A 13,520-nucleotide genomic window follows, 5' to 3' on the forward strand; every position below is an offset into this window, starting at 1 on the left:
AGATTCAGGCAGGGTCAGTATTATACCACCAGCCTGGCTTGCTAAGGAGACCACAAGGGCATGCCCCACCGCCCACCCCTCCCACTCCCTCCCCTTCCCCCCGCCCCAAGGCTTGCTGCTGCGCTTCTGGACCACGGCTGCTGAGACCTTCGGGAATAATTGCTGCTCTCCTCTGCAGCACCGTGCTGCTCTAGGCCCAAAGTCCAGAGGGAGAGAGAGCATCTGGCTGCTGGAGCCTGGGTCACATCCCCTCTACCCAGCTGCTAGTGGAAAGGGAAAAGGAATATTGCCTTGTGTGTATCTTGGGATCTGCTGCAAATCATCAGGGTGTTTATACTGAGCAAACAAAACCAAAAATGTCAATTACTGTTGCTGATAATCCTTGAGTACTAGATATGCGCTAGGGGCCCAGCCAACTGCTTCGATGGATATTATTTGATTTTTTACTTTGAATTTGCATTTCTTTTATGTTGAATTTATTCCTGAGCCATAAGTTTTTGCCTCTTTAGTTTCCTCTGGGATATCTTTTTCTTTTTCTTTTTTTTAAAGTTTAAATTTAAATTTATTTTTATTTTTTAAACTATTTTATTTATTTGAGAGAGTTACAGACAGGGAGAGGGAGCGACAGAGAGAGAGGTCTTCCATCCACTGGTTCACTCCCCACTGGGCCAATGCAAAGCCAGGAGCCAGGAGCTTCTGCTAGGTCTCCCACACAGGTGCAGGGGCCCAAGCACTTGGGCCATCTTCCACTTGGGCCATAGTGGAGCTGGATCGGAAGAGGAGCCCCCAAGACTTGAACTGGCATCCATATGGGATACAAATGCCGCAGGCAGAGGCTTAGTTCATTATGCCCTGGGATATCTTTTGCTTCTGTGCTACTTTTCTTCTGGTTTAGGAACAGTTTGCTGCTTTTTCAGTGAGGATGGTCCCAGTGTGGCAAGGGGAGCTCATGTATGCGTGGGTTAATCCGACCATGACTCTGTATGTATGACAGTGCATCTTGCGGGCTTTGCTCACCTGGCTATGTTCAATGACCAGAGAATCTACATGTAAACCCTTCAGTTTAGCATGGCTCTCTGCATTTTAAAGCAGGTGGAAGAGAAACTCAGCACTCTTTTGAACCACCAGCCCTGTGTCCAGCCCCGCTGCTTGGCCTGGGGACTACTACCAACCCACATTGTGACAATGGAATGGCACACATTGCTTCTTTAATGGGACATCTTTTACATACTTGGTGGCTTTTTGGATAAGCATAATTTTGATGGCCTGAGCAGTTTCTTGGGTGTTCTTAAAGTGAACATGAATATTTCTTCTTCTTCTTCTTCTTCTTCTTCTTCTTCTTCTTCTTCTTCTTCTTCTTCTTCTTCTTCTTCTTCTTTTGACAGGCAGAGTGGACAGTGAGAGAGAGAGACAGAGAGAAAGGTCTTCCTTTTCCGTTGGTTCACCCCCCAATGGCCGCTGCGACTGGCGCACCGCACTGATCCGAAGCCAGGAGCCAGGTGCTTCTTCTGGTCTCCCATGCGGGCACAGGGCCCAAGGACTTGGACCATCCTCCACTGCACTCCCGGGCCACAGCAGAGAGCTGGACTGCAAGAGGAGCAACCGAGACAGAATCCGGCGCCCCAACTGGGACTAGAATCCGGTGTGCCCGTGCCACAGGTGGAAGATTAGCCTAGTGAGCTGCAGCACCGGCCTCTTTTTTTTTTTTTTAAGATTTATTTATTTATTTGAAAGGCAGAGTTACACCGAGAGAGAAGAAAAGGCAGAGAGAGAGAGAGAGAGAGAGGTCTTCCGTCCGCTGGTTCACTCCCTAACTGGCTACAACGGCTGGAGCTGTGCCGATGTGAAGCCAGGAACCAGGAACTTCCTCTGGGTCTCCCACGCGGGTGCAGGGGCCCAAGGACGTGAGCCATCTTCTACTGCTTTCCCAGGCGATGGCAGAGAGATGGATTGCAAGTGGAGCAGCCGGGACTCAAACTGGTGCCCATATAGGATGACGGTACTACAGGCGGCAGCTTTACCCGCTGCGCCACAGCGCCGTCCCCACATCAGGAAGATTTGAATCCCTTGATTTGCATGATTCTGTGGGGTGTTCTGGGTCAAGTGAGTAGCACACTAATTTTGCAGATCACCTGAGACTGTTTACAGGAAGAGCTATTATTTGATTTAATCCTTGAAACAGCCCTTTAAGTTGGAGACTTATCCCCATTTTGTAGATGAGGAAACTGAACACGCCTTTGGTCACCTAGTTGACAAATAAGGGGTGGGGCTTAGATCTGGTCCCAGCTTCACTGGACTCCAGAGCATGTACTTGTCCACTGTGCTCCAGAATGGCCAAAAATAGGGGTGGCCATTGGTGCAGTGGTAGAGATGCCTGTTAGGATGCATATCAGAGTGCCTGGGTTCAAGTCCCGGCTCAGCCTTCAATTCGAGCTTCCTGTTAATGCACACTCCAGAACATAGCAAGGGATGGCTCAAATAGTTGGGTCCCGACCACTGATCTAAGAGACCCAGATGGAATTGGAGGCGCCTGGATTCTGCCCATAACCCAGCCTTGGCTGTTGTAGGTATTTGGGAAGTGAACCAGCAGAAGGAAGAGCTCTCCCTCTGTCTGCTTTTCGAACATACATACATGAATACCTACATACAAACATACATACATGTAAAAGATTCTAGATATATTACTTGCTTTGTGGAACAGCAGGTTAAACCACCACTTGTGATGCCAGCATCCCATATCAGAGCATTGCTTCAAGTCCCAGCTACTCTGCTGCCCATCCAGTTTCCTTTCCTGCTAATGTGCCTGGGGAGATAGCAGACATAGCTCTCTGCTGTAGCCTGAGAAAGCAGTGGAAGATGGCCCAAGTGCTTGGGCCCCTGCACCCACGTGGGAGACCCGGAAGAAGCTCCTGGCTCCTGGCTTTGGATCAGCCCAGCTCCAGCCATTGTGGCCAATTGGGGAGTGAACCAGCAGATGGAAGATCTCTCTCTCTCTCTCTGCCCCTCCTTCTTTCTCTGTGTAACTGACTTTCAAATAAATAAATAAATCTTTTTAAAAAATTAAAAAGAAACAATAGAAGACCTGGTAAATATTTTGAGTTATGATGTAAAACTTCTTTGTTTTATTAAAGATTTATTTATTGGCCGGTGCCGTGGCTCACTAGGCTAATCCTCCACCTGCGGCGCCGGCACCCTGGGTTCTAGTCCCGGTTGGGGCGCCGGATTCTGTCCCGGTTGCCCCTCTTCCAGGCCAGCTCTCTGCTGTGGCCCAGGAGTGCAGTGGAGGATGGCCCAAGTGCTTGGGCCCTGCACCCGCATGGGAGGCCAGGAGGAAGCACCTGGCTCCTGGCTTTGGATCGGCGCAGCACGCTGGCTGTAGCAGCCATTTGGGGGGTGAACCAACAGAAGGAAGACTTTTCTCTCTGTCTCTCTCTCTCACTGTCTAACTCTGCCTGTCAAAAAAAAAAAAGATTTATTTATTGTTATTTATTTGAAAGGCAGAGTGACAGAGAAATAAAGAGGGAGATAGAGAGAATCTGCCATCAGCTGGCTCACTCCCCAAATGGTAGTAACAGCCAGCAGTGATCCAGACAGAAGCCAAGAGCCTGGAACTCTACCTGGGTCTCCCATGTGCTGCCAGGGGCCCAAGTAATTGGGTCATCATCTGCTGCCTTCACAGATACATTAGGAGGGAGGTGGATTGGAAGCCGAGCAGCCAGGGCTCAAACCAGAGCTCCAATATGGGATGCCAACCCTGCAAGTAGGTTTAACCCATTGTGCCGCAATACTAATTCCCAAAATTTATTATATTAAAAAATAGTAGCACCACGAGCACAAATAGAAGAGTAACTAGCAAGGAGTATTTGTAATAGGTGACAAATTTTTAGTATCTTTGATATATAAAGAAGTCTTATTAATCCATAAGAAAAGATAACCACAGCAACTGAAAACTATGCAAAGGCCGTGAATTAGCAGTTCACAAAGCAGGAAATAGTAATGGCCAATAGACTAAGGAAAACATTCACTATTTCTTTTTTTTTTGACAGGCAGAGTGGACAGTGAGAGAGAGAGACAGAGAGAAAGGTCTTCCTTTTGCCGTTGGTTCACCCTCCAATGGCCGCTGCGGTAGGTGCGCTGCGGCAGGCGCACCGCGCTGATCCGATGGCAGGAGCCAGGTACTTCTCCTGGTCTCCCATGGGGTGCAGGGCCCAAGCACTTGGGCCATCCTCCACTGCCTTCCCTGGCCACAGCAGAGAGCTGGCCTGGAAGAGGGACAACCGGGACAGGATCGGTGCCCCGACCGGGACTAGAACCCAGTGTGCCAGTGCCGCGAGGCGGAGGATTAGCCTAGTGAGCCGCGGCGCCGGCTAACATTCACTATTTCTAAAGAAGCACAAATTCAAAAATTGAGATAGTGGCATATAGTTTTTTTTAAGCCATCAAGCTGGTTTTCCATATATATATATATATATATATGCATTTTATTTATTTATTTTTAAAGATTTATTTATTTACCTGAAAGGCAGAGTTACAGAGAGAGAGAGAGAGGGAGAGAGAATCTTACATCTACTGGTTTACTCCACAAATGGCCACAATGGCTGGAGCTGGGGGAGAAGATGGGCTGAAAGCCAGGAACCAGGAACTTCCTCCAGGTCTCCCACATGATTGCAGGAGCCCAAGGACCTAGGTCATCTTCGACTGCTTTCCCAGGCACATTAGCAGAGAGCTGGATTGGAAGTGGAGCAGCCGGGACTCGAACCAGTGCTCATATGGTATGCTGGTACTGCAGGTGGCAGCTTTACCCACTACACCACAGCGCCAGCCCCTATTTTTGTTTTTTGAAAAGATTAATTTATTTGAGAAGCAGAATTACAGCAAGAGAGCGGGGTGGGGGGGGAGAGGTCTTCCACCCACTAGTTCACTCCCCAAATGGCCACAAGGGCTGGAGCTGGGCTGATCTGAAGCCAGGAGCCTCCTGGCTCCATGAAGGTGCAGGGGCCCAAACACTTGGGCCATCCTCCAGTGCCCTCCCAGTGGACTGGGCACTAACCGTTGCCCATATGGGATGCCGGCACCGCAGGCGGAGGCTCAACCTACTATGCCATAGTGCTGGCCTGGCCTAAGGCCTTTTTAAGGATTAGGATACTGCTCTGTCCTTCCCCAATGTAAGCTTGTAGGGGAGGGCTGGGGCGGGGTGGGGGAAGGAGATGGAGGTTGGGCCTTTGCCTCCCTCTGTATCTCCCTGCAGTCACTGCTTAAAGATGAAGGTGACTCCTCGGAGGCCAGCATTTTGCCAAGTGGAAAGAGGTGGCCCTGTCTTGGAGTGTGTGTGTGTGTGTGTGTGTGGTTTGTGTGGTGGAGTGGACGGAGGCGATAAGGGGCGGAGAAGTGGGGGCTCATATTACAAGCACTAACACACCCGGAAGATTTGGTTCCCTCTCCCACATCTCCTTAGGAAAAGGCCCAGAAAGTCCCATAGTAGCTTCAGGATAGATTTTCCATGCGCTCATAAAGGCCTTTTAGACTCCAGTGATCCTCTGCCCACCTGGGCAAATCAAAGACAGGGATGAAAAAATTTTAAAAAAAAGGAGAAAGCTCATGGTGTTTATAGTACTGATGCCAGTGGCATCAGAGACAGAAACCCAAGCGACAACATGGAGGAAGCGACACCGTAAAAGAAAAAAAGGAAGCCGAGCACATGCTATTCCTGAGAAACTTTGCCTTTTCTTCTCTGTAGCGGAACAGGTGAGCCCAAGGGGGCTTTCAGTGTGGTCAAGGAAACAGCCTACAAGAAACAACCAGAGAACAAGGAGAGAGCGTGGACATCAAGAGTCAGGTGAGAACACACACACACACACACACCAGACCGGATCAAAAAGGTGACAGGTGGTCAGCCTGGGAAGGCTTCTGGGAGCAGGTGAGATGTGAATGTGGACTTGGAGCATTTAGGTTTGGAGAGTGGTGGGGAGGCCATCCTAGGCTACAAGAGCGTCAAGAGTTCATGTTGCTGGGAGGGTGGCGAGGGACAGAAACAAAGGCTGCAAAGAGTGATGTTTGGGGGGGGGGCAGGGAGCAAAGGAGGCTATGAGTTGCAAGGTCATTGCAGAGATCAGAAAAGAATGTACCCTACTGGTGGGGGCCAGGAAAGAGACTTTGTTTATCTTTTTGAGAACTCCCTGGGCCCTGAAGCCTGTGGGGGAGGCTTGCTTTCTTTTCTCACCCCCTGGACTCAGGCCTCCTCCTCCACCCTGCACCATGCCTGCAGGGCCAAGAGGACCAAGAGGCAGCTTCTAGGATGAGCCCAATCCCATGGCCAAAACTCAGTGGGGTTATTTTACAACTGCATTGTGAGCGTGCATGGCACTGCGCGTGCGTGCGTGCGTGCGTGCCACACATAAAGTGCGCCTTCCGTGCTGTAAAGTGGAAGCAGAGCAGGCAGCAGTGGTTGGGCAGGCTTGAAGACAGGCTGCAGGGCACAGGATCGGGATTCAAATCCTAGCTCTGCCACTGCCCCTTCAGCTCTGCAAGCATGGCCTGTTCATCTATCAAATGAGGGAAACGGTCTCTGGGCTCCCCCAGGCCATTCTGCCCCCCAGGAGCCTAAATTCCCATCCCCCTAAGTCCTGGCTTCTTTGTTCCAAGGCGGTTCAAGGCAGTGCTAGGCACTGTTTGTGTGGGAGGGGGGGATATGACCCTGAAGCAGAAACAAATGTGGTCAAATTTCCACCCTTGGGGAGTCTCGGGGATGGGCGGGTAACATCCTGTCCACTTGTTTGTGCCATGCTTTTGAATCAAGCTACCCAAAGCAGCAGGCGTAGATGTCTACAAGCAGGCGCATGTGTTCCACAGGAGAACAAGGCAGGCACTAGGTTTGATGCAAGGCAGAATGTGCATGGAGCTGGTGGCCTAGTGACTTCGACTGGTGGCCTCTGACAGCTTCCTAGAGAACAAGGTAAGGGGCCGGGGCGGCTGCAGGGTCTCAGCTCAGGAAAAGTTGCCAACAGCTGAGAGTCTGAACAGAGTATCTCCTCTCTCGTGCTTTGAGGTGGTAGGCTGGGTGTGGTAGGAGGGAGAACACGTTAACCCCTTAGCCCTCTGAAAGGCTTCGTTCATTGTTAACTTGTTTGCTATTCAAGTATGGAGCCAGGAGGGGGCCTGTTTGAGGGCTCTGTTGGGAGGTGCTGAGGAAGGAAAATGCCCCTGGAGAACTAATTGGTGATGGTTGCTAATCCAACTGCAGGTGCAATGTGGGGGGTAGGGGTGGGTGTGAGATGGGGTGCACGCTGGTGGCCAGAGGTTGGTGAGGGTCTACTTCAGGCCTTGGGTTCAGGGCAGAATTCACCAAGAGGCAAATGGTCCCTGAAGAATAAAACTTTTTCTGCTCCTGACACCTCAGACTGTCAAGGGTCAGAAATCTCTTGCAAAGCTGTTTTCATTCCTTCCTGGGTACCTAAGTAATATTTTTTTAAAGACCTATTAAGTTATTTTGAAAGAGTTACACACAGAGGGAGGGAGAGATGGAGACAGAGATCTTCTCCCCAGAAGGCTGAAACAGCAGGTGTAGGCCAGGCTGAGGCCAGGAGCTTCATCTGGGTCTCCCATGTGGATGGCAGGGGCTCAAGCACTTGGGCCATCTTCCACTGCTTTCCCAGGCACATTAGCAGGGAGCTGGATCGGAAGTGGAGCAGCTGGGACTGGAACCGGCATCCATGTGGGATGCTGGCACCGCAGATGGTGGCTTTACCTGCTGCGCCACAGTGCCGGCCCCTTAAGTATCCTATTCAAGTTGAGGAAGGAGCGGCACGTGAATTCACTTTCTGTGCCCAACTCCTTATCAGCACAGGAAGATGCTTTGAATGGACCCCCCCCTTCAGATAGAGAGCAAGATTCTGCTGGAACAGAAAGGATGGGGGGCATACAGGAAGTGTCCAGGATGGAGCCCAGGTCTGGCAAGTGAGGAAGCAGACTCCTTGTGGCCGAGAACTGGCCTCAGCAGGTGACCCAGAGAGGGCAGGCAGCAAAGAGCAACAACTTCATCTAGGTCACAGTTACTTCTTCAGGCTGTCCCTGTGGCGTAGTGGGTTAAGCCTCTGCCTGTAGCTCAAGCATCCCATATGGACACCAGTTCGAGTCCCAGCTGCTCCACTTCCGATCCAGCTCTCTGCTGTGGCCTGGGAAAGCAGTAGAAGATGGCCCAAGTCCTTGGGCCCCTGCACCTGCGTGGGAGACCCAGAAAAAACCCCTGGCTCCTGGCTTCAGCCTTGGCCCAGCCCCGGCTGTTGCAGACATCTGAGTAGTAGACCAGCAGATGAAAAACCTCTCTCTGTGTGTCTCCCTCTCTGTCTGTAACTCTGCCTTTTAAATAAATCTAAAAAAAAAATAGAGAGGAGGCAACGGAGAAGACCCCACAGTTCTCTCCACAAAGGTGAGCCTGGCTGGCTGGGGAAAGATACACAGAGCAGGGCCCAGCTGGGGGCCACCTGGCAGAGGTGCCCAGAGAGAAGACCCCAGAGTCCAGCAACCCTGGCACAGGGCAGTCAATTCTTAAGGACTTAAGGTTAAAGGGACAGCCTTACAAGGTTGGAATTAACCAACTCCAAACATCTCTTTGCCAGTTCTATTTGGGGGCCCCGAAACACTAGAGGCGATGCCTAGTGACCATGTTCATCTAGAATCTAGCAACCATCAGGAAATTCTTTTATCGTCTTTTTTTGAGGGTCTACCATATGCAAGGTACCTTATTATTGTCAATGACAGACAACAAACAATCATTTCGGATGTGGCAGGCCCAATGCTAACAGCTTCACTTGTATTAATCTCAGTTCACTCTGCTAACAACCCTGTGAGATAGGTATTATTGTTCCCATTTTACAGAATGGGAAAACAGAGGCTCAAGGGAAATGAAATTACTCAAGGAAGACTGTACAGCTAACAGGTGATAAGGGCAGGATTTGAACTCAGGTCTTGTTGGCTTCCAGGCCCAGGGACTGTGTTCAAGCAGTCCACTACTCAGCCTCCAGCATGCTTTGCTGCCTTGCTTCTCACTACCCGATGCCTACTTCCAATTAGTAGATTAGTCATGTGTTGACACTTCTAGTCTCAGTCTAATGGCTTGTTTATTTAACTGATGGATGCTGCTCCCCATTTGAGGCCATTAGCATTTAAACAAAACAAAACAAAACTGTTGAGCCTGGCAAAGTGACACTGTGTTTACTGTTTTTCTCCCAGTGTTAATTGTGAGCATTTTCTAAATATGTATTTTGATGTGCTAACTGTCCCTAAAGAGACTACAGTTTAGTAGTCTCTCACAGCTCCAGCCCCACTCCCCTTCGTCTCCTTGCTCAGAGGGAGTAGTCTTGGCTAGGACGGGGAGGAGGGACGGTGACAGCCTGGGTCTGAATCCTTAAGAGGCAGAGAAATGGGGCTGAGCGGTCGACTCTGTTCTTGGGGGCTAAGCCCGGGGTTCTCTCCTCCAACACACACACACACACTTGGGGAGGGAATTTGGTATTTCTTTCCAGGACAATAAGAACATCTGTGCCAAGGCAGAGGAGGAGGCCGGGCGCTCCGAGGCATCTCTGCCGGAGTCTCTTGACACTGTCCGATTGTGTTTTCAGACTCTGCTTGGATCACTGACCGTGTCCACTGAGAGCGCGCTGACTTGGGTGAAGACAGTGTGGGGCCGAGGGAGGACAGAGGAGCAGCCCTCTGGCTGGGGCCAGGAGAGTGAGGTGGCCAGGGAGCTGGGCAACGCTCTCATACTCTGAAGTCAGCAGGTGACTGGTTTGGTTTTGCAGACTGCTGCAAGTACGGGTTGAATCTTGCAAGAAATGCCCCTCATGTCCCCCTCTCCTGGAGAAATTGCTATTCGTTGAGGTCAGTGTTCGCAGCCTAGCCTCCCTCTTCTCACCGATTGGGGTTCATCTGGACCTGGGAGGCAAATGGACAAAGCTACAGTTTGCTCTATACTGAGAAAAAACTGGCTACTTCCTCCCAGTTCCAGTTGCAAAGGAGTTAAAACCTAGAGTTTATGGCTTCCTGCAAACCCATTCCCAGGACTGGAAAGCCATCTCACTCAGTGTGTTCTGAGGGTGACTGCAACCATATGTCGCTGGGCAAGCCCGGGATGAGCTAAGGCATCTCCTTCATTTCGTCCTCACGCAGCCCTGGAACTGGGAGTTCTGGGGACCAAGAGGTTGGCATCTGCCTCCTGCATAATGAGTTACATCAGTCTCCCAAAGCATCCATGGGCCCGCAGCCCATCCCCTTGGGCATCATGCTGTGCCTGGCACGAGCTAGTAATCCCGACCCGGTCCTGACCCTCGGAGTTTACAACCTTAAGTCACACAATAATGACACAGATCCCAAAGGCGGGCAGTTAAATACTTCCACTTGTCTGCCAATCACAAGGGACCCATTGAGGGAGCCCCAGAGACAGACAGGGACCCCTTCAGCGAGCTTCCAGTCTGGTGGGACAACAGGTGAGACTGAGCGAGGGCTCAGGAGAAGCGCTCTACCTTCCGTGGGCCTTCCGTGAGCAAGGAAACATGGCCAATTTGGACATCACGGAATAGACGCTTGAAAAGTGCCTCTTGACACGAGGTCGGGGTTTCCATCTACTTGAGCGCCATGTCCCTCACCCCTGGCCGATGGCTTAGGTTCAGTTCTCCACCTGCGGGGCTCATACAGAGTCAGAGGCAAGGTGGTCGCCCTGCGCGGGGTGGTAGAGGGCGAAACCTGGGCTGGTAGGCGGGGGCGGGGTGGTGAGGGCGAAACCTGGGCTGGGAGGCGGGGGTCCAGGCGATCGGCAGCAGCTCGCCGCCCTCTCGCCTTGGGTGGCCGGGGCGTGTCACTTCACTGGCTCTCGCCTACCGGGGCCTGAGGGTCCGCGGTGAAGGTCCCTCCTGGTGGTGGTGGGGTTTTAGGAAGAGTCCCCCACCCTCGCCCGGATAGCTGAGAATCCTAGCTGCGCGCCGCGCTTCAGTGGCACGGGTATAGGGCGGGAGCCGGGAGGAGGCTGGGGCTAAAGTCATCCCTGGCGGTCCCGGACGCGCCGGCCAGGCCTGGGCTGCGGGAGGAGCCGTGGCCAGCACGTCCCCCAAACACTTCCGACGGGCGCCAGCGCCCCGGGCGGCTTCCAAGGGCCCGGCTGGGCAGGGGGCAACCCGGCCGCGGCTCGCACTCCCGGGCCTCGCGCCCGCCCGCGGAGTGCCCGCGGCTGCCCGGTGCCGAGGCTTCCCCGAGGGCTGCCTGCGCTGTGCGCTGTGCGCTGGGCCGGGCCGCTGCAGGGCCTGGGCGAACGGGTGAAGGGGCCGAGTGAATGAGGCGGGGCGGAGGGGGTGCGTGTGTGGGGAGAGCGCGCGGGAGCGCGAGTCGCCGGCCCGGGAAGGGTGGGTCGCGGAGCGGCGGCGGCGGCGGCGGGAGGAGCGAGCGGGGAGCGAGGGCGGTCGGCCCGGCGGGCGGGCGGGGGGGGGAGGGCGGAGCGCCGAGGGCGGAGATGGGGCGGCGGGAGGGAGGGGGCCGGCGGGGCGCGGCCAGGGGGCGGGGCGCCGGGACCTGGGGAAGATAAGAGCGAGCTCAGAGGGAGCGAGGGCGGGAGCGAGGGAGGGGCGGGGGACTTAGAGACCAAAGAGGAGACAAAAGGACGGGGTGGGTAGGAGGGGCATAGACGAGCTGGGGAGGGGAGGGGCGCCCGGGGACGCCGCGGAGGGAGGGGTGTGTGTACGGGGCGCGCGCGCGGGGGGGGGGGCTTGCGGTGGGAGGGACTTAGGGACGTGAAGGGACAACATAAGAAGGGAGCGCGGGGTACTGAGAAAGGGGGCGGGAGTGCCCCACCGCGCTGGCCACGAGAAGGAGGGGAGGCCGCTGGGAGGAGCGGCCACACACAGGGAGGGGGGTCCTGGGGATGGCCGGTGCGCGAGGGAGGGGCTGGGGCTTCGGCAGGCGAGGGAGGGGCAGCGCGAGCCGACCCGGGGAAAGGGAGTGCTGCGAGAACCCGAGGGTGGAGGCGGATGGGTGTGTGTGGATCGCCGAGAGCAGAGATTTAACGCTGCGGTTCGGGATGACCAAAAGACCACGGTGGGGGCTGCACAGACGGGACGGGGCTACCGAGGCAGGACGAAAACTGCCCGGGGGGAAAGTGGGACCTGCGAGGGCTGCAGAAGGGTGGCGGGGGCGGCCTCGGGCTAGGCAGGAAGGCGCCACCACCGCCCTCTGCCCGTCCCCAGCGTGCCCCGCCCCGTCCGGGGGCCCTAAGGGCAGCGGCCTGGACCGTGGGGGGAGCCGAGCCAGGGCGGTACCATTCGGAACGGAGAGGGGGGCTTGGGGGGGAAGGGAGGAGCCAGGGGTCAGAACCCTGTTGGGGCGGGGAGGGGGGGCGCCACACCCTGGGAAAAAGGCTTGGGCACATCCAGAATGGACCAATCAGCGAGCAAGGCCAGGGTGGCGTCAAGGGGCAGCTTCGGCCAATGGGAAGGGAGAACACTTCGGAGGTTCGGAGGAAGAAAAGAAAAAAAAAGCCCCACGAAACAACAATCGAATCCGTTTTGGGGGCTTGGAAGGCTAGCAGGGGGCATCGTTTATAGCACCTTCCAGCGTCTGCCCTCCTCTTCGAAGGATGGGGTCGTTTGCATCACTCCTGGGCGGTGGGGAGCCAAGGGAGCTGCGGAGGGTCCCGAGAAAGTAGACGGGGATTGGCCATTTACCGGGGGCACTTGATTGGGCGCTTCAATTTGGGGGGGTGGGTGGGGCAGAGGGCGCAGCTTTGTGCTCAAAGGAGCGAAGGCGGCAGGAGTGGCAGGGGTTTCCTATTCCCCACTGACTTAAGTGTCAGCCGGCAAGTGGATCGTGCAGAATCACAAGCGAATGGCTAACTTTTAAGCGCTCTTTGGGCGCAGAACACTGCTCAACCTTAATCTTTTCCCTTCTAAGTTCTAGGCTGTGTCCTAAGAGGGTGAGCAATTGCAAGAGCCACAGCTACCACTGGGAAACTCAGTAGATTTGTCAAGTGGTTTTTGGTCTGGAGTCCTAGTCCCTAACGTGTGGCACTGGGTATCTCTCTACTCACATCTTTTGCCAGAGATCAAGGTATTGGGGCTAGCTATCTTTGAAGTCCCACCATTCTGGAGAGTGGTGTGCTTGGCCAAGAGAACCATCCCACTGGTGTGTGGAGTGTTTGAGCATGTGGCCAGGGGTTCTCCACGTCTCTAAGGCTCCTGAAACTGTGTGCAGTGGGGCACGTGTCCCTGCAGTTCTCTGGGTGGGGTCTGTAATGTAACTTTCACTGTCATTTCAGAGGGGGCTGTGTCACAGAATGAACCTGCTTGGTCTGCAAAGGCTGGGGTGAGCGTGGAAGTCTAAAGCATGAGGCAAGGTGCAGAGGTGGCTCGTGCCGTGGGCTAGGAGGGCTTTTCTCTTCTTGTTAGGAAGGCTCTTTACATGTGTTTGTCTTCCAAAGGCTGGCAGGTTCCTGGGCGCTGAGAAGCCCGTGGGGGTGCATGGGACAGAGTGATGCTGGATAA

General features: G+C 54.1%; 1 pseudogene; it reads right to left on the reverse strand.

Annotated features, from left to right (window-relative positions):
* Nucleotides 1–465: 465 nt before the first annotated feature.
* LOC133752522 (large ribosomal subunit protein uL22-like) lies at nt 466–13,154 on the reverse strand (annotated as a pseudogene).
* Between the last annotated feature and the right edge of the window lie 366 nt (nt 13,155–13,520).

This window comes from Lepus europaeus, chromosome X (assembly GCF_033115175.1).
Source record: "Lepus europaeus isolate LE1 chromosome X, mLepTim1.pri, whole genome shotgun sequence".
Lineage (NCBI taxonomy): Eukaryota > Metazoa > Chordata > Mammalia > Lagomorpha > Leporidae > Lepus > Lepus europaeus.